Here is a 19,042-nt window from a genome sequence, read left to right on the forward strand (position 1 = left end):
TTGAATCATGTAGCTCAGGCTGGTGTCTGCTTACGCCTTCCTCATCTGGAGAGAATTTGAAAAAAGACAACTAGGACCAGCTTTTTCCTATGGTTACTGGGGGTGTATCTTGCCATGTCCTTTAAAGACTTGGACAAATAAATCATCTATTGATTTTTTTCAAACAGAGAGGTACACACACACACACACACACACACATAGGTTCTGGAAAGACCAAAAGTAGGAATCCAAGCTTTATTATCTAGTAGCTTTTCACCCCTGGGCAAGACTATTACCCTCTGTGAGCCTCAATTCAAAACAAGAAGAACAATAATGCCATTTTCAGAAGAGCTTAAAGATACCAATGGATTGGGGACTTCCCTGGTGGATCCAATAGTTAGGATCTGCCTTCCAAAGCAGGGAATGTGGGTTCGATCCCTGGTCAGGGAACTAAGATCCCACATGCTATGGGGCAATTAAGCCTGAACCCAGCATCTACTGAGCCCAAGCACTCAGGAGCCCCTTGCACTGCAACTTGAGAGAGGCCCAGTGCCTCAACAAAGACCCCATGCAGCCCCCCAAAAAGGATATGAATGTGTTACTACAAAGGCATCTGTAAATAGTACCTGTTACTGAAACTACCATTAGGCTTTTTTTTTTTTTCCAACCTATTATGAGTAATTTTTAGCATGGGATCCCGGATGCGAGAGTCCAGAATGATGTCAGTAATCCAGTGGTAGGATGAATTAAATCAATCAAGCACAGTGATGCAGGATTCCCCTATAAGTGCTGTTGAAAACTGCTGATAAATCTAACCCTCCTTATACATTTGATGTGAGTTCCACACTGTGTGACTGAAAGAGTAAAGGACGCCCTCTTGAATCATGGGAAAGCAAAGATGCTCTGTAGAAAAACAGAGACAACCTAGAACAGAGTGAGGCATTGGCAGAAGCAGACCTGTTAGGGTCAGACCTTGCTAAGAGCTCTCAGATACGGCCTAGAAGCCAAAATTTAAAAAGCAGGTGAACTGGGTATAGTTTCTAGGTAGCAGGCAAATCCTGCTGCACTTAATTCTTATTTCAACCAGAAAATACATAACGCATCTCTCCATTCCCTGCCATTGATGGCCTCTATCAACGACTTCTATTATCAACTGGTTTCCCACGTGCATGCCCCCACATACTGGTCCCCCCATATCTGGAGGCATTCTAAGGAACAACTGTGATGGAAACACTCAAACCTTTCTTGGCTTTCGATTCCTGTTACGATTTTTTGCTTCCTGTTTCTGGTTTTAGACATGAACAGCTGAAACGTATATTAGCTCTTACTCAATGTGTGCAGGCCTTCAACGACCTCACTTCTTACTGGGCTCAGATCGGACTTGGGTGGGTTAAACAGTGGAAGAGAGGAAGGAACATAAGTCCTCATAGGAGTCAGCTGCTCAGTCATCTCCTGGGAGGCACTCTTGATTCTTAAACCTTTCTACATTACTATGGTTGTTGAGGTGGATTCAAGTTTCAAGAAAAAAATAGCACTTATTTTTTAGTCCTCTGAAATAGAAACTATATTATAATTAGCCCAAGAATTTTGATCTGCCTTTCATGAGAATTGTATTTTCTTCAGTAAACTTAACCTTTTTCTCTAATCCCCTTTCACACGTCTCTCTTGCCTCCAAGATAAAATCCTTCCATTTGGACAATTAGAAAGCACAGAATTCTTAGGTCTGGGGTCATCCATTCTCACAGGGCAGACTTCTTCCTTTGTAAGAAGAGTCACTGTCACACAACAGAGAATCACTCAGCATCTCCCTTTTGGGAGCCCCTGGACTAGGGGACCCTCGCATGTCTTGAGGCCCACTGACCGTTTCCTGAGCACAGCAGTGACTCAGGGTCAGTGGGAGGGAAGTCAGAGGGGAGAGAAGGGTTCCTCCCTGATCTGCGGGGGTGTTTACTTTCCCCTCCAGGCAAGAACAGAGGGACCTGCCTATCCGAGAGGAGGACTCTTCTCCATGGGGACTGAGGGCACAACACGCGTGCCATCTGCCCCTGGTCCCCAGTAAGGCCTCCACCCACCACAAAGCAATTGTCAGTCTCGTGTACCAATGATAGAAGCGTGCTGTAATATGTCTGACCAGGACAGAGCAGCGTGAGGACCAGGGCTCTAAATAAGTGACCGGCTATCTACCCGCTTTGGCATTTGCTCTGTGTTTGTATTATCATCAAAACGTTGATTTTTAAGCCTCTAAAGGTGCCAAGTGACGGCTTCTGGGTTGACTCTGATGGGGTCCTAGCACAGATCCAGCAAGTATTTAATAAATGTGTTTTGCTGCTCAGCCCCCATGTGGATGGTGTCAGCCTAGCAGAGCTCATGTTTCTTAAGATGCCCCACCCCTGTTCTGACTACACAAGTTCAGGGTGGCACCCCGGGATTCAGTACTTTTAAGGTGCTCCCTAAAGGACACTAGAATTATTGTTCCCAGTGAACAGAGTTTCACACTTTAGTTTCGTAATTCAGAAGGAACTTTCCCCGCTCTTTTTGCCAAATATGTACATCTAAAATAATTTGGGGAAAGCCAGGATGGTTTCTGTTTAACTTGTTTCAGATACCCCCAACAGAGCATCACTTGCAGCAGTGGTTAATAAGTTCTTAAAAGTGCATTTAGTTCACTTCCACCCACGGCAGACATGCTGGTCCATATCAGAAGTCCATCCAAGTTCGAAGTGCCTCCAAGGGCAGGTCATTTACCACCCCAAAGGCCGTTTTCCTCTCCAATAGCACCCATGACAAGGATGGTCTCTCCTCCAGGCTGGCCTGGGGTACTAGCCACAGTCCCATTTCACATCTATGGTCCTGGTGTATTTAACAAGCACCCCCTTTGGCTGTCAATATCCCGGTTTGGAAGATAACAAGAGTGAGCACACAATCTACCTACAGCTCAGGATAAACTTGAGATTCCTTACCCTGAGACAGTCCCAACCTCCCCCCACCCCACGTCCTTTCTCTCCCATCTCATCACCCAACACTTCCTCCTCGGCTCACACAGAAATGCTCTCCTCTCTTCACTGCAGACACGCTGCCACTGAGCAACAGGCAGTGACTCGCCTAACGCTTTGCAGCTAACAAGTAGAAGACCGTTTCCCATCTAAATACCAGTTCCATCAATGGTTTCTCCAGAGATGCTGCTTCCAGACCCTCAGGCCCTTTGCTAATTGCCCTTCTCTGGCAAACTCTCATTTTGCTCCATCTAATAAAAGATACACAAACATGAGCCTTCAGGTGAGTCTAACCATTGAATAGGGTGCTACCTCCCAGGATCAATACATTACGGTTCCATTAATGCCGCTTTTTAGTTGCCTCCCGAGATTTAGCAGCTTATATTGAGCTTTTAGTCAAATAAAACCTAAATGTCTTTTCTCTACCAGAACTACTGCCAGTAAATTTTTTTTTCCTCCCATTATCACCATCGATTTTTTTAAACTCCCAAGTAACATTTTACATTTATCTCTTTGTAACGTCATCTGCTTATTTTTAACCCAGCATTCCAGTGTATTTAGATCATTTTGAGACAGGTTTTTGTCAATGATTACATTGACAATTCTTTCCAGCTTTGCGTCTGTTTAAAGTTTGATATTCACATGCCTCCCGCATCTTCTTCCAACTTGCTGGCAAGGTGACTGCCCAGGGCAAGTCCAGGAACTGGGAATCTCAAAATGATTTTACCAGTGACACTCCTTGTCTTGCCTGTGTGATCACAGTCCTTCACTGGGCATTCCTACTGAAAGCATGCCCTTGCCAGAGTTTACAACCATCCCACCCCAGCTCTCTGCAGTGAGATGTAAACACAAGAATCTTCCTGGAAATCAGGCCTTAAATCACACCATGACTAAGTGATTCAGCCAAGTAGTCCTCAGGCCTGGGCCGACTCTAATGACAGGCAGAGTGTGATGTGGAGGTTTCCAGAAAGGCCCTTATGGAGAAGGATTTTATGGCAACCCACTCCAGTATTCTTGCCTGGAGAATCCCATGAAAAGAGGAGCCTGGCAGGCTACAGTCCCTGGGGTCCCAAGAGTCAGACACGACTTAGCGACTAAACCACCGCCACCACCACCAGAAAGGCCCTTAAGCCCCAAAGCCCCTTCTTCCAACTGGCTAAGAAGAAAAAAGGTCTCTATTAGAGTTTCATTCCCAAAGCCTTATCCTTGTTTCTAAGAGAAGTTACACTTAGACCTCAAGCTGATATCAGGCATTTGTATTTCACTGTGCTACAGAAAGGTTTTCAGAGACGATGCCTGAAAGCAAAAGGCCAAAAGAAGCCTGGCTGAACACAGGTTTCCCTGAATGTCAGATCTAGTTCCTCAGTCCTGACAGTCAGTCCTTTTCATTTACAGATAAAGACAGGAATACAGAAGGTTGAGAGAAAAGAAAGAAAGGGCTACCTCAGGGAGGCTCCAGCAGGAAGAACAGGGACCCTTCTCTGTTGCTCTGCAGGATTTTCTAGCCTAATAGGAAAATGAAGCAAACTCCAGAAAATAAATGTTTTCAACAGTGATATAATCAGGCTTCCATTAAGCATGCCACATTAACGTGGTGTTTATCTCTGCTCCCTTCCCAAAATGCACCGTAAGGAGAGTAATTAAATTTAAAAAGTAAAGTTCCACAAGGACAAAGAGAAGGGAGAAGTGATAACAGAAAGAAGGAAATGTCACCAGTCTTCCAGAAGACTGACATCGCACAAGCAGGTCATTACGAACCTATGAGAACAAAGTGAAAACTCTCAAAGGGCAAAGCCAAGGAGAGATGACAGTCTGTACTGGACCCCTCAGCAAGGCTCAGCGATGAGAAGTGGCACCATGGAAGGTCCTGCAAGGTGCAGACAGCCCGCCTGGCCTGCACTCGACATAAGAGCGTGCCTTCCCCCGTAGTGCAGGAGACGTGCGAGTCTCTTTCTAGAGAAATTAAAAGAGGGTCTTCAGGAACAAGGGGTACAAGTGGGGAGGGCTGGTGTGAATGTGAGGATGGTGCAGGGGTACATGTGAGTCTGAAAAGGGAGAACTGAAAGTCAACACCCATCAGGAGATCTCTCTGTCTGTGGCCCTAAGCTTGGCTCCCACACACATGCAGCAGGCACATGTCCCAAGGAACAAGTCTGGAAGATTCTATGTTGGATAATCTGACCAGCCCATGGGAAAAGCTTCCAGGTGAAGTTAACTGGGGATCCTTCCACTGGACAGATCAGCAGATCCCAAAACATGTGACAGTGAGACCTGCTAACTGAAGAGCCTGCACCCCCCTCAGCAGCTCCTCAGAGGTCCCCATCTATGTGACCTGTGAAGTGCCACAGATCTCCGGACAAAGGAGGTCACTAATACACAAGACAGGACCACAGCAGATGGTCAGGAAGAAGGAACTGAACAAAGGGATGTGTCCCAGATAAATAGTTCTTGGGATTTAAAAACATCACAGAAGAAAAAGTCAACAGCAAAGTTAAAAGATAAAACTCAGGCAAAATTCAGGCCAAAAGAAAATGAAGATAAAGGTAAAAAAGAAAATCAATTCAAGACACCTAACTTCCAGGTATCAGGGGCTCCAAAAAGAAAAAAAAAAACAACAAAGTGACGGTGAAAAGAAGGAAATGACAGTAATTAAAAGGAAAGAAAAAAAGTGATAGTGCACATACGACTCCTTTACGAACAGTATGTACAAAATCATAGCAACTTAAAGAGTATGTAATTAAAAGCAGACTCTATCACAGACGTAGAAAATAAACGTACGGTTACCAGGGGATAAGGGAGCAGTGATAAACTGGGAGACTGGGGCTGACATATACGCACTTCTTGCTGTTTCGTTGCTGAGTTATGTCCAACTCTTTCACAACCCAATGAACTGTAGCCCACCAGTCTCCTCTGTCTATGGATTTTCCAGGCAAGAATACTGGAGTGGGTTGCTAGTTCCTTTTCCAGGGGATCTTTCCGACACAGGGATGGAAACTAAGTCTCCTGTACCGGCAGGCAGATTCTTTACCACTGAGCCACCAGAGAAGCCCCCATCTATATTCTACTTTATATAAAACAGAAAACTAATAAGAACCTACTGTATAGCACAGGGAACTCTACTCAATACTCTGTAATGACCCATAAAGGAAAAGACTCTAAAAAAGGAAAGCAGGAGTAAATATATGCATATGTATAACTGAATCACTTCACTGCACCTGAAACACAACATTATTAACCCACTGTACTCCAATAAAAAAGGATTTTTAGAGCAGATTCGGAGAAGGCAATGGCACCCCACTCCAGTACTCTTGCCTGGAAAATTCCATGGACGGAGGAGCCTGGAAGGCTGCAGTCCATGGGGTCTCAAGGAGTCGGACACGACTGAGCGACTTCACTTTCACTTTTCACTTTCATGCATTGGAGAAGGAAATGGCAACCCACTCCAGTGTTCTTGCCTGGAGAATCCCAGGGATGGGGGAGCCTGGTGGGCTGCCGTCTCTGGGGTAGCACAGAGTCAGACACAACTGAAGCGACTTAGCAGCAGCAGCAGCAGCAGCAGCAGAGCCAGATTTCCTTTAACCTGAAATCTACCAACTACAACCTGTATGACTGAAAAAGTTACTTAATCTGTTTCTCAATGTCCACATCTGCATAATAGAAAAAAATAACAGTAGCAACTTGATACTGTTGCTGTAAAGGTAAGTTATTATGTGTCTAAAGCTCTTAAATGGTGTCTTGCATTTAGAAAGTGCCCAACATGTCAGCTATTATTTACACTGTTACATAATATTACAGTATAAATAATATGGGCTTCCCTCCTGGCTCATTGGTAAAGAATCCACCTGCTAATGCAGGAGACGTAGGTTCGATCCCTGGAAGATTAGGAAGATCCCCTGAAGGAGGAAATCGCAACCCACTCCAGTATTCTTGCCTGGGAAATCCTATGGACAGAGGAGTCTGGCGGGCTACAATCCATGGGGTCACAAAAGAACACGATTTAGTGACTAAACAACAACAAATAGTATAATCATTAAATTTAACCCAAAACTTTGATGTAAATATATGAGGAAGAGAAAAAGGAAGAGAAAGCATGACAGATGGGACTCAGGGATGTTAGTCTCAAACCTTATCATTCATAGAAAGAAGGCAGTACTATAATGTCTAATAACATCTTCAAAGGGCAAATCAACAGTAGCACAAACAAGGTGTTTAAAAATGAAGAGGAAAACAAAAACACCAGAAGGAACAGCTAGAAGAACTGAAAGTTGCCGTTCCCTGCAACCCTTCACAGGGCTCCACAGTGGGGAGGAGGCCAGACACGTGGATATGAGTAGTTTATTTTCATAGCCATTTAAAACACACACATGTTTAAGTAACCTTATCACACTGAGCTGAAACCCAGAAGGGATGACAATAGATGACTCTCCCCAAGCTGCTTCTTCAAAAGCTAAGCACTGACTCAGAACAACAAAAAATATCCTTCCAGCTGCTTCAAACAAAAAGTAAGTGAAGGCCATGTTCCAGGAGAAAGGGAGGCAACCAGACTTGGGGCACAGCCCACCTCCCCTACGTGCCTACCCAGGTAAAGTCCTGCTGCACTCCGACGCACACAGGTACCTTGAGTTTTCTCCCCTCCCTCCTAAGACCCAGGCCTTGTCTTCTTGCCTTCCAACCCCCAAGCCAAACCTTCCTCCAGCCCTCCTTTACACGAAGGAACAAAAGAAATTGCTGTGGCTTGATTGAATGGCTGCTAAATTGTGCTCTCAAATCTTCTGAGTTTTCTATTAAATGATCCATATGGTGGTTTCATCAGAGAAACTAACTCTTGCAGAAAAGCACTTGTTTTATAAGATGACATGTGGGCACTCTGTATTCTACCCGAGAGGCACGCTGTAATCGTTCGAGGTGCCAGAAGATGAAAATACCAGTTACTGTAAGAGATTTCTGAAGAAGTCAGGAGGAACAGAAAGACAATTTTGTCTTCTTAAAAAAATGGAAAGTGGGTCAGGAGAAGCTGAGAAAAGAAAGCATTTATACATAGGGATTCATCACGCTGATTATGGAGCCGTACTACATGGTAATAGTCACGCTTCCTGCTTCTGCCGCTTTCAAGGGAGAAAGAAGAGCAGATGCAGGAGAAGCCAGAGCATGTTACGGTAAATACAGCAGACCAACTCCACTTCAGGTAGAATCCAACTGTGGCAGTTGAGGATGAAGTGCTGTAAAAAGATATTGACCCCAAATGTTCCTGAAAACTTGAAGCTAAAGTAAAAGCTATCTCAACTGAAGCGAGCTATGAAGAATTACCCTACAGGCTTATGGTTGCCAAGGTGGAGGGAGCATGGGGGAGAGATGGACTGGGAGCTCTGGATTAGCAGATGCAAACTATTATAAATAGAATGGATGAACAACAAGGTCCTACTGTATAGCACAGGGAACCTTACTCAATATCCTACAATAAACCATAATGGAAAACAGTATGTAAAAGAATGTGTTATATATGTAACACGCACATGCGTGCGTGTGCTCAGTCACTTCAATCGCGTCCAACTCTCTGCAACCCCATGGACGGTAGCCAATCAGGCTCCTCTGTCCATGGGATTCTCCAGGTAAGAATACTGGAGTGGGCTGCCATGCCCTCCTCCTCCAGGGGACCTTTCCCACCTAGGGATCAAACCCGCAGCTCCTTTGTCTCCTGCATTGCAAGCAGATTCTTTACCCACTGACCCACCTAGGAAGCATACACACACACACACACACACACACATACACACACACACATATTTATATATAATAACTGAATCATTTTGCTAAACAGTAGAAATTACATGCACAATATTGTAAATCAACTGTATTTCAATGAAAAAAAATTTAAAGAATTAGTTCTAATCAGTGAAGATGAAAGCAGTGCCATTCACTGGTTAATAAAAACTAAATAATCACTTTAAAAAGTAATTAGTTTTACCCAGGTGGGTTTTAACTACATATTTTAGGAGTATTTAAGGTTTGTTTAGGTATTTAGAATTTAATATCATCTTATAGTCTTGGAGTGAATTAATAAAACATAGACAGTTACGTACTCCATTTATTTAAGGCAATTGTTGACTGAAATACATAGAAGTTGAATCTATATGATCATCAATGTCTATTTTGGTATAATTCTGATCTATTTTTTCTGCATCACACGGTATGCGGGGTATTAGTTCCCCAACTAGAGATCAAGCCTGTGCCCTCTGCAGCGGAAACACAGAATCTTAACCACTAGACCACCAGGGAAGTCCTGAATAATTCTGGTTTTTATTCTCTATCTGAGTTTATATTTTATCTTTGAAATCATGTTCATCCATTTTTATACAAATCATTTTCTTAAATCCCTAATAAAGTATTTACCCTACTAGTTTGTGGGAAAAAGAATTCATATTGTATGCTATGCATCATATCTATTGCATCAGATCTGTGCTGTGGCCATCACAAACCCACAAAATTAAGCCAAAAAGACTTTTGTACAAAATTAAGCAAATTTTAGTCTAACAAAGCTATTGTTTTTCCAGTAGTCATGTATGGATGTACAAATTGGACTACAAAGAAAGCTGAGCACCAAAAAATTGATGCTTTTGAACTGTGGTATTGAAGAAGACTCTTGAGAGTCCCTTGAACTACAAGGAGATCAAACCAGTCCATCCTAAAGGAAACCAGTCCTGAATATTCATTGGAAGGACTGATGCTGAAGCTGAAACTCCAAAACTTTGGCCACCTGATGCGAAGAACTGACTCAGTGGAAAAGACCCTGAAGCTGGGAAAGATTGAAGGCAGGAGGAGAAGGGGACAACAAAGGATGAGATAGTTGGATGGCATCAACAACTCCATGGACATGAGTTTAAGCAAGCTCCAGGAGTTGGTGATGGACAGGGAAGCCTGGTGTGCCATAGTCCACGGGGTCGCAAAGAGTTGGACATGACTGAGCGACTGAACTGAACTGAGAAAATTTTCTCTTGAACAAGACAGAGGAATAGCTAGATATTACAAAACAAGAACCTTCATTTCAACGCTATTTTAGTGCTATAGTTCAACAATATTTAAAAAATCAAAATGACTCAGGACACTCTGGTGATACACAGAGTAATGCTGCTTTGCTCTTTGAGGAAAGTGCAACCTCATGAGCTACTGAACAAGCTGAGAGATTTACTCAAATCTGTCTACCAGACCCCAGATGAATCTGGAAGCTTTGTCAGTAAAACCAGAAGGACTTAGGGCTTGAGACAGATGCTCAGCTTGCTTCTAACTCAAGCTGGGAAACATCTTCTAATAATAAGATGGCATTGGTCTTGGGTGCACTAGAATCATTGGAAGTCACTAAAAATTCTGTGCATGTGGACACAGAAATTGGCAGCTGTGGGCTTAAGGGAATGAAAAATGTCCTGAGACAAGCACAGCCTATTCCTATTTATGATTTTGGTCCAGTATACACTGTTTGCACTCATGTCCAGAGAGAAAGGAGCAAAATAAAACTCATGACTGGTTTTATGCCTCTCTCTCTGACTCATTTTGGAGGCTTCCATATCGAGTAAGATTAGATCAAGTCTCATCTATTCTTTTTCCACTAAAACCAAAACTGTGATCATTAGAATGCTGTTCAGATACACTCATCATAAAGACAGAAATTAAAAATAAATGTATGAATAGAATATCTGGGGAGGGAGACACTTAACTCCATGGCTACCTCCCTCTAAGCTGGCATCATATTATTTTAATATGCCTACGGTCTGTTCTGTCTCTCCAACTAGACTATGAACTCCCAAGCAAAAGCTGGTCCTTCTTCGCTGCTGAGCTGAGATGGCCAGCACGATGTCTGGCACGAGGCATTCAGCAAATTTCATTTGAATTGAACTAAGCCTACTTAAGGGAGGGATTTTTAAAAAGTCAAAGTAATACATACATCTGATTTTTAAAAAGAATGCATAATGGTTTATACTGAACAGCCTAAGTCCCCAGACCAGTTCCTGATACTACTCCCCAGAGGCAACCACTCCTGAGGATGAGAATTTGTTTTTAAGGTTTCATCATATTTGTTGCTAATGCAAAAAAAAAAAAAAAAAAAGATTCCAGTTTCAAATTATTCATGCCTCTTTACTTAAATAGGCCTCAAATATTTGGAAACACGGCTGGCAGTTATTCCAAGTTGTTGTAGTCATACGTTCAACAAATATATATTGTTTGTGTTGAAAGTGGTGACATTTCAGTTTTCACACTTTTATTAGTAAAGACCAGCTTTCTTTCCTCCTAGGATGAAAGAGGCATACGCCAGTATAGCCCTAGAATTAGCGGGGCCAGAGCACATCAGAACTAGACAACAGGGGTGGAGAGAGGATGGGTGATCAGTGTCACGGTGGGGTGAAATGCTCCGAGTTAATGCCGCAGGATGGGGGGAAACGCCAGATGCAGAGACCTGCTCCCCTGTTCGCTTTAGCTTTCTCTGAGCAGACGTCATTCTGTACAAGGATGGTGCCCACAGGGCAATCACATTATGCCCCATTTTACATCCAGAGACTCCATCTATGACAGCAGCTCCACGATCTAGGGAACCATCCTCTTATTTTGAACCAGTGAAATAATCTGCAAAATCCGTTGGAATTATTTATAACGGGATTTCTCTTATATTAGCAAAAACAAGTAGAAGCATAAAATGATGCTACATTTATAGCACATAATGGTTGGAAACACTCTGCAAAGACATGACAATTCGGGAAAATCCCCACTCTGATCAGAGTGAATAAACATGATTAACTTGCAGAGAAGATGCTATTAGGCTCTTTGCCAAAAAAACAGATTACTGCTTTAAAGAGTCTGCCTGCAAAGGTGACCTGACCCCCAGGAGATGCTGGAGCCCTGAAATAGTGACCCCGAAGGGTTCCCAAGTGATGGGTCACCTATGTGACAGGGCCTCTGTGCACCCAGGGGAGCACAGAGGAACTGAGAAACAAGATACTGATCAAGAAGCTCGGCTGAATGGGTGGCTGTTTATTAAGACAAGAGACCAACTTAGAAAAAATCCTGTTGGCAGAAGCCAGATTCAGATACTTCAAGATCACCTTCTGTCTAAACTGAGGAGAAACCCAAGGCTCAGAAAGAAAACACACACACACACACACATAAATAATGACAATCAGGGAACAAGAAAAATGGAGAAACTGATGTTTTCCACATCCTTAATGTGGATTGAGGTTTTATGAAATTAATCTGCATTAATCCTCACTCCAATACTAACCTGTAGCCATTATCTTCAGAGCCTCTGTAACCTGCTGAAGGCCACAGGAGTCATAAAGGGGATTCAAATTTAAGACTGACTCTAAATCCATGTTCTTTCTATCATGACAGGGAGAATGTCCAGAAGGTGAGAAAAATCCTGTATCTCAATGCACAGACATTATACATGGTGAGACCTCTGAGGTTTACAAATGAGTAAGCAAGTCTGGGGATGCAAACATGACCAAACTTTTTTCAGTCACTTAGACTTTCTTTTTTTTCTGGCCGAGCCACATGGCTTGCAGAACTTCCCCAACCAGGGATCAAACCCGCACCCCCTGCATTGGAAGCTCGGAGTCTTAACCACTGGACCATGAGGGAAGTACTAATCTTATTTTCTTAATTGGGTACCTTCAAATACTTCTTGGGTGACTAATTTAGGCCCATGTTTTAAAATACTACTAGGGTCTGGTAAAAAGATCCTTGACATTCAACTGGAATTTTAGTACTAGAAAATGACCTTTGCTTTACAGAGCGATACAGTAATAAGAACACATCTGTGAGTATGCTGCCTGGTGGGTCCATGCCCCAGATTGGTATCTCCAGCTGCCACTGACAGGGTGATTGTATGCCTTAGAGACGCGTTTACTAATACCAGAGGGGAAAGAAGCTACTATTTAAACAACAAAAAAAGACAAATTCCACTTTTTAGGAAAACAAAATATTAAAGTACACAGAGCATTTGATAGAGGCCTACATGTGGACTGCATTTAAACTCTCCAACAGATCCAATAGTGAATCAAACAGAATTCACAATCATAGTTTGAGTAACATGAAAAGCACATGACAAACAGTTTTAAAAAACCTCCCATTTTCCAAACTGCTTTTGAAATGGGTCAGTCAGATGGAGAGTTTCCTCAGAAAGTCACAAGTCTGTGAAAACTGAGTAAAACTAGAAGCTGCAGTGCAACTTCTACCCCATCCAATCTGTAACTGTGGAGGGTTTTCTTCCCGCTACTGTAAACAAAACTAAAACGTTCACCCTCATGTGCATGAATATCATAAAACTGCATCTGTGCCCACAACACACACATTTATCATCACCTCCCCCAACACACACACAATAAAAAATAGAATTGAACTCCACCTTCCCCCCATCCAGGGGTGCTTTGCTTTCCAGCGGTCCCACATTGTCTGAGTTGCCGATAGTAGCCGACTGCTCACAGGTCACCTTTATCAAATGGCCTCTTCTCCAAAAAGGCCATCGGAGTCTCCAGAAAGACTGCTGGGGTACATGGTTGTCGGGCAGACTAGCACCTCCACCTGTCTTCTTGTCGCCTCTTCTCCCTCAGCCCCCTTAAGCGAAGGTCCTGTATGAAAAGGAGCTGGGATAGGCTTCATGAGAGGATGAGCAAGACGAGTGCGTGTCAAGATTTCTGTGATGTCACGGGAGCACCATTTCCAAAGAGGCACGAAAATTCTTCGTCTGCTGTCAAAGTCTATCAGCCATCCTCAAGCTTTCCATTCAGCAGTTTTTCCAGGCAGGTCTCCACGCATAGCTTCTTTTTTTTTTCCTTAACACACTAAGCTGACTCAGACGCCCAGGCAGAAGTCCTCTGACTCACTTCTCTCTTCCTTCTTTCTTTCTCTGCTTTTCTTTGTTTCTTTTCTTTTTTTTTTTTTCTTTAACTGCTTGGCTCTTGGCAATGGGGATTAGTTCTTCTCATTTAAGCTGGGGAGCCAAGTGCAAGATCCAGCAGGGCAGTTTGTGGTCTTCAGTGCTCAGAAAAATGCAAATGCTAAATATCCTTGGGAAGACTGATGAGGAAACAACACTCAAGGGATTTTCTTCAAGTCTGGCAGAAAGATACTCATTCCAGGAGGGTAAACGTGGACACTTCTCTGGACCTGCGGTCTTTCCTCTTCTCCTCACTTTCTACCAAGGTACCTCTGCCCTTCTTATTTCTTGCCTACCTAACTGTGCCTGTGCTTTGAGGTCCATGGATATGTAAATGCTTGAGTGTACACATACGCACATATAATGAATTTAATATGTGTGAGGAATATACTGTGTTGATACACATTAACTGGCACAGCTGTGTGTGTCTTCAGTCACTTCAGTCATGTCTGACTCTTTGCGACCCTATGGCCTGTGGCCCACCAGGGTCCTCTGTCCATGGGATTCTCCAGGCAAGAATACTGGAGTGGGTTGCCATTTCCTCCTCCAGGGGATCTTCCCGAGCCAGGGATCGAACCCACTTCTCCTACGTCTCCTACACAGCAGGGAGATTCTGCATTGCTGAGTCAATGAAGCTCCACAGCCATATCCTTTGTTAAACTATTTAAAGACTTCCATAGCGACGGGGAAAGAGAACTCCTCCACTTAAAAAGCCCACAGATAACTCAACGACACTGTCCAGTGGTGGTCACAGAGGTGGGTGACTGGACCAGGAAACAGAGCTCATGCAGATGCACCTGGAGCCCAACATGGATAGGAGGTGCAGCAGGTGGCTTCCAGGGGCCTCACCTGGGAGCCAAAGCATGAGCTCTCCACGTCCACACAGTCAGGTGTGTGTCCAGCTACCTTCTGTCGGAAACAAAGCCCTGGGCTCAATGACCTGATACTTATCAATGCCACAAGCGAACTGTGGAACAGACTGATGCGTTTCCTATTTCAACCCACGGATCATACAGGGCTATCACTTAGCTAGAGACAGCTGCACTATACCAACGAAGAATCCACAAATGCTTTGAATATTATCAGAATAATATGATGAATGATTTGCCCTCTAACATATCACTTGGTAGACAGTGATACAGTGATATGCCCACTAACCTATCACTTGATATCATTTAAATAGAGTTTAGTTCACTTAAAGAATAGAACCTATTTTTAAGTGATGCATTCTGGATTTATTTACATTACCATACTAGTGGGCAAATATTTTCATCATCTGGCTATATGTAAGCATGTGTGTACATTCACAGATGCTTAGAAAAAATGTGGAAGCCCACACAACACAGCAAATCGTTACGTGCAGTGACCTCTGGGTTGGGGGAAAGAGGTGTTTGGGGAGCAGGTGCATTTAAAGGAGAAATGTTTCATTTTTATACTATATTCTGTAGGAATAATGTGTGTGTGCTCAGTTGCTCAGTCATGTCTGACCCTTTGCGATGACCGCATGGACTGTAGCCCACCAGGCTCCTCTGTCCATGTAATTTTCCAGGCAAGAACACTGGAGTGGGTTGCCATTTCCTCCTCCAGGGGATCTTCCTGACCCAAGGATAGAACCCATATCACTTGCATCTCCCGCACTGGCAGGCAGATTCTTTACTATTGTACCACCTGGGAAATAATATTTATTATTTTTGTAATTAAAAGTTAAAAAGAAAGAGTATACATGTACATAAACACTTGTAAACATGCAAATAACAAGTCTGAGGGAATTGAACAGAGGAAGTGGATTATCAGTGTCCTAAGGAACGATAAAAGGAGGCGGCCTTGTGAGAAAGGAGAGGTATCTGAGGGGTCAGGTTTACTGCTGGGAGGCTTGGAGCAAAAGCGCAGTGAATACGGGAAGGCAATGTTTTGCAGATGAATCCCAGGGGAGAAGAAAAAACAGAAAAAGAAAGGGAGGATAATGAAATAATCATTAATTGCAGGAAAAATCTTTGAAAATGCAGGGGAGGGGTGGGTGCAGGGAGAAAGAAGGGAAGGAACTGAGAGAAGGGAGGGAAGGAGGAGGGAAGAGAGCAAGGAAGGAGAAAAGAGGAGAAACAGGGAAGGGAAGAAGTGAGGAAGGAGAGAAGAAAGGGGAAAGAGAGAAAAGGAGAAAGAGAAGTTGGCTGACATGTCCAAATAAATACGCATGGATTCAGCCCCCTGTGTCCAACAAGAGCCAGAGCAGTTATGGTCAAGCTTCTGCCAGTGTCCCCTGTGCCATACTGCTGACTGTGTAGCTTCAGGAGATGCTTGAGTTTTGAAATCATAATCAGCCCTTTCCCTTGTGTTCACAGAACTTCCTCAATAAGTGAAACTGTTGCATCACTGGCTCTTTGTCACTGCTCTCTACTCATAATTGTCCTTTAGTCTCTTTAAAGGATTATATACATGTATCTAAGGAATACACATATTCTAAGGCTCCTGAAAGGCTTTGCTCTGGATAAATGGGGGCATTTCTATGGCTCTACTTTGACCTTAATGTCACACTGGCAATAAAATATGATAAAGAATTTGCCTGCCAACTGCAGGAGACACAAGTTCAATCCCTGGGTGGGGAAGATCCCCTGGAGAAGGAAATGGCAACCCACTCCAGTATTCTTGCCTGGGAAATCCCACGGACAGAGGAGCCTGGCAGGCTACAGTCCATAGGACTGCAAAGAATTGGACATAACTGAGCATGCATGCAAAAACAAAAATATCCAGGGCCATGAACAAAAGGACCGAGGGGAAGTAATTTAGGATGGTCAGATGCGTGCTAAGTTGCTTCAGTTATGTCCTACTCTTCATGCCCAGCAGGCTCCTCTGTCTATGGGATTTCCCAGGTAAGAATATTGGAATGAGTTGCCATTTCCTCCTCCAGGGGATCTTCCTGACCCAGGGATCAAACCCACATCTCTCACGTTTCCTGCACTGGCAGGCGGGTTCTTCACCACTAGTGCCACCTGGGAAGCCTGGTCAGGTACCTACAATTTACAGTTTGCATTTACAAAGCAACCATAATTTGACTATAATGCCCATCCATCTTCCTTTATGTCCTTTGACAAGAATACTAGGTGATGGACAGTCAAAAATGACTAAGACACTGACCCTTCTCTAAAGGAGCTCAAAGCCTCATACTTGAGGTAACAAATCAGTGACTAAATAATTAAATGCAAGTTGATAAGCTCTATGATACTAAGACATAGCAAGAACAATGGGAAAATAAGAAACCATGAGTAACACAATTTGAGGTAGTTGCCCATGAGCGTTAATGCTTTCAGCTGACTTTCAAAGAACCCTAAGAGTTAGCCAGGCATAAAGAAGGGAGAGGCATTTCAGAAAGGAACCATTACATATGCAAAGAAGGGGAGACTGTTCCAGGGAAGGGTCTCTCTAGGGAAACGCCAAATGGTCAGTAAAATCAAAGAGCACATGAAATAAATAAGGAAAATCTAGGAAAAGAAAATAATGAGGAACAATGAAAGCAATGAAGAGCCCCTGATTAAGGAATGGTTTGCTCATGCTTGCGTTTTTGGAAGATAGCTCTGGGGACCATGGGCAGATGGATTATGAAGCTTAAATAAGAGGCAGGGAAACCACAGCATGGCAGTTGAAGGAGATGTTCAGTCTTTTCCTAACAGCTCAAAACAACTGTTCCACAAATAACAATGCTAAAATCTGAGCAATTGTTTTTAGCTACTAAAAAATACTGAAAAGTGACCGAGGTATGGCAAAAACTGGAAAAGATTGCCATTAAAAGGCAAACCATAACGGATGAAGTTTGCAAGTTTGCAAATTTTTACCTGAGAGCGCTCTCACTCCACAGATAGCTGGGCCTGCAGAAAGCCTCAGCTTTCTTACTGGGCTAGGATGTCAGATAATTTCAGGGAAGGCAGAACTTCCAGAAAGTTACAGGGAAAAGTTGAAAGTAAGGAAGTCACAAAGGGAGTGAATACTGAAATCTGCAAATAACCCCCTCAGTCCCTAGCTAACCAAGAAACTATGCATGCAAATTAACCAGATGAATCAATGCAACCGAGTCATAATCCCAGCAGGCTTTATAAATAAAAACTGACATAATTCTAAAATCTAATTGAAAATGTAAAGGATCAAGAACAGTACAATAATCACTAGAAAAGAACAAAGACTGGACAGTCAGACTACAGGACTTCAAGATACCGTTAATCTAGAAGATGAAACTGACATAAAGACAGACAGATGAAGAAACAGAACAGAGAGTCCAGAAACGAATACACAATTATATAGGCAATTGGTTTTTGACAAAGTAACCAACACAATTCCATAAAGTAAGAAGAGTCTTTCAACAAATTATGTTGACACAGCTAGATACCCATATGGAAAAAGATATCTTCATCTTATACTATGCACAAAAATTAATTCAAAATTGCTCCTAGATATAAATATGAAAGTTAAGATATAAAACTTATAGAAGAAAACATAGAAGAATATCTTCACAGAGGACAGGGTAATGATTTCTCTGATGGGATCAGAAAGCAATACCATAAAAGAAAAATGAAAATTTTTATGCTTAAGAAAAATAACACTAGGAAAATTAATGAACATGTATCACATTGGGAGAAAATAGTCAGCAAACATATATCTGATAAGAGACTTATATCTAGAAATTTTAAATCCTATACAGTTCATTTCAGTTGCTAAGTTGTGTCTGACTCTTTGAGACCCCATGAACCACAGAACACCAGGCCTCCCTGTCCATCACCAACTCCCAGAGTTTACCCAAACTCATGTCCGTTGTGTCGGTGGTGCCAGCCAACCATCTCATCCTCTGTCATCCCCTTCTCCTCCTGCCTTCAATCTTTCCCAGCATCAGGGTCATTTCAAATGAGTCAGCTCTTAGCATTAGGTGGCCAAAGTACTGGAATTTCAGCTTCAGCATCAGTCCTTCCAATGAACACTCTGGACTGATCTCCTTTAGGATGGACTGGTTGCATCTCCTTGCAGTCCAAGGAACTCTCAAAAGTCTTCTCCAACACCACAGTTCAAAAGCATCAATTCTTCTGCACTCAGCTTTCTTTATAGTCCAACTCTCACATCCATACATGACTACTGGAAAAACCACAGCCTTGACTAGATGGACCTTTGT

The 19,042-nt window shown here is 43.0% G+C and overlaps 1 protein-coding gene across 2 annotated transcripts in view; it reads right to left on the reverse strand.

The window, feature by feature from the left end:
- DGKI (diacylglycerol kinase iota) overlaps nucleotides 1–19,042 on the reverse strand; it is a 504,155-nt gene that overhangs the window by 413,396 nt on the left and 71,717 nt on the right. The gene's annotated exons all lie outside the window — the stretch shown is intronic.

This window comes from Capricornis sumatraensis, chromosome 5 (assembly GCF_032405125.1).
Source record: "Capricornis sumatraensis isolate serow.1 chromosome 5, serow.2, whole genome shotgun sequence".
Classification (NCBI taxonomy): Eukaryota; Metazoa; Chordata; class Mammalia; order Artiodactyla; family Bovidae; genus Capricornis; species Capricornis sumatraensis.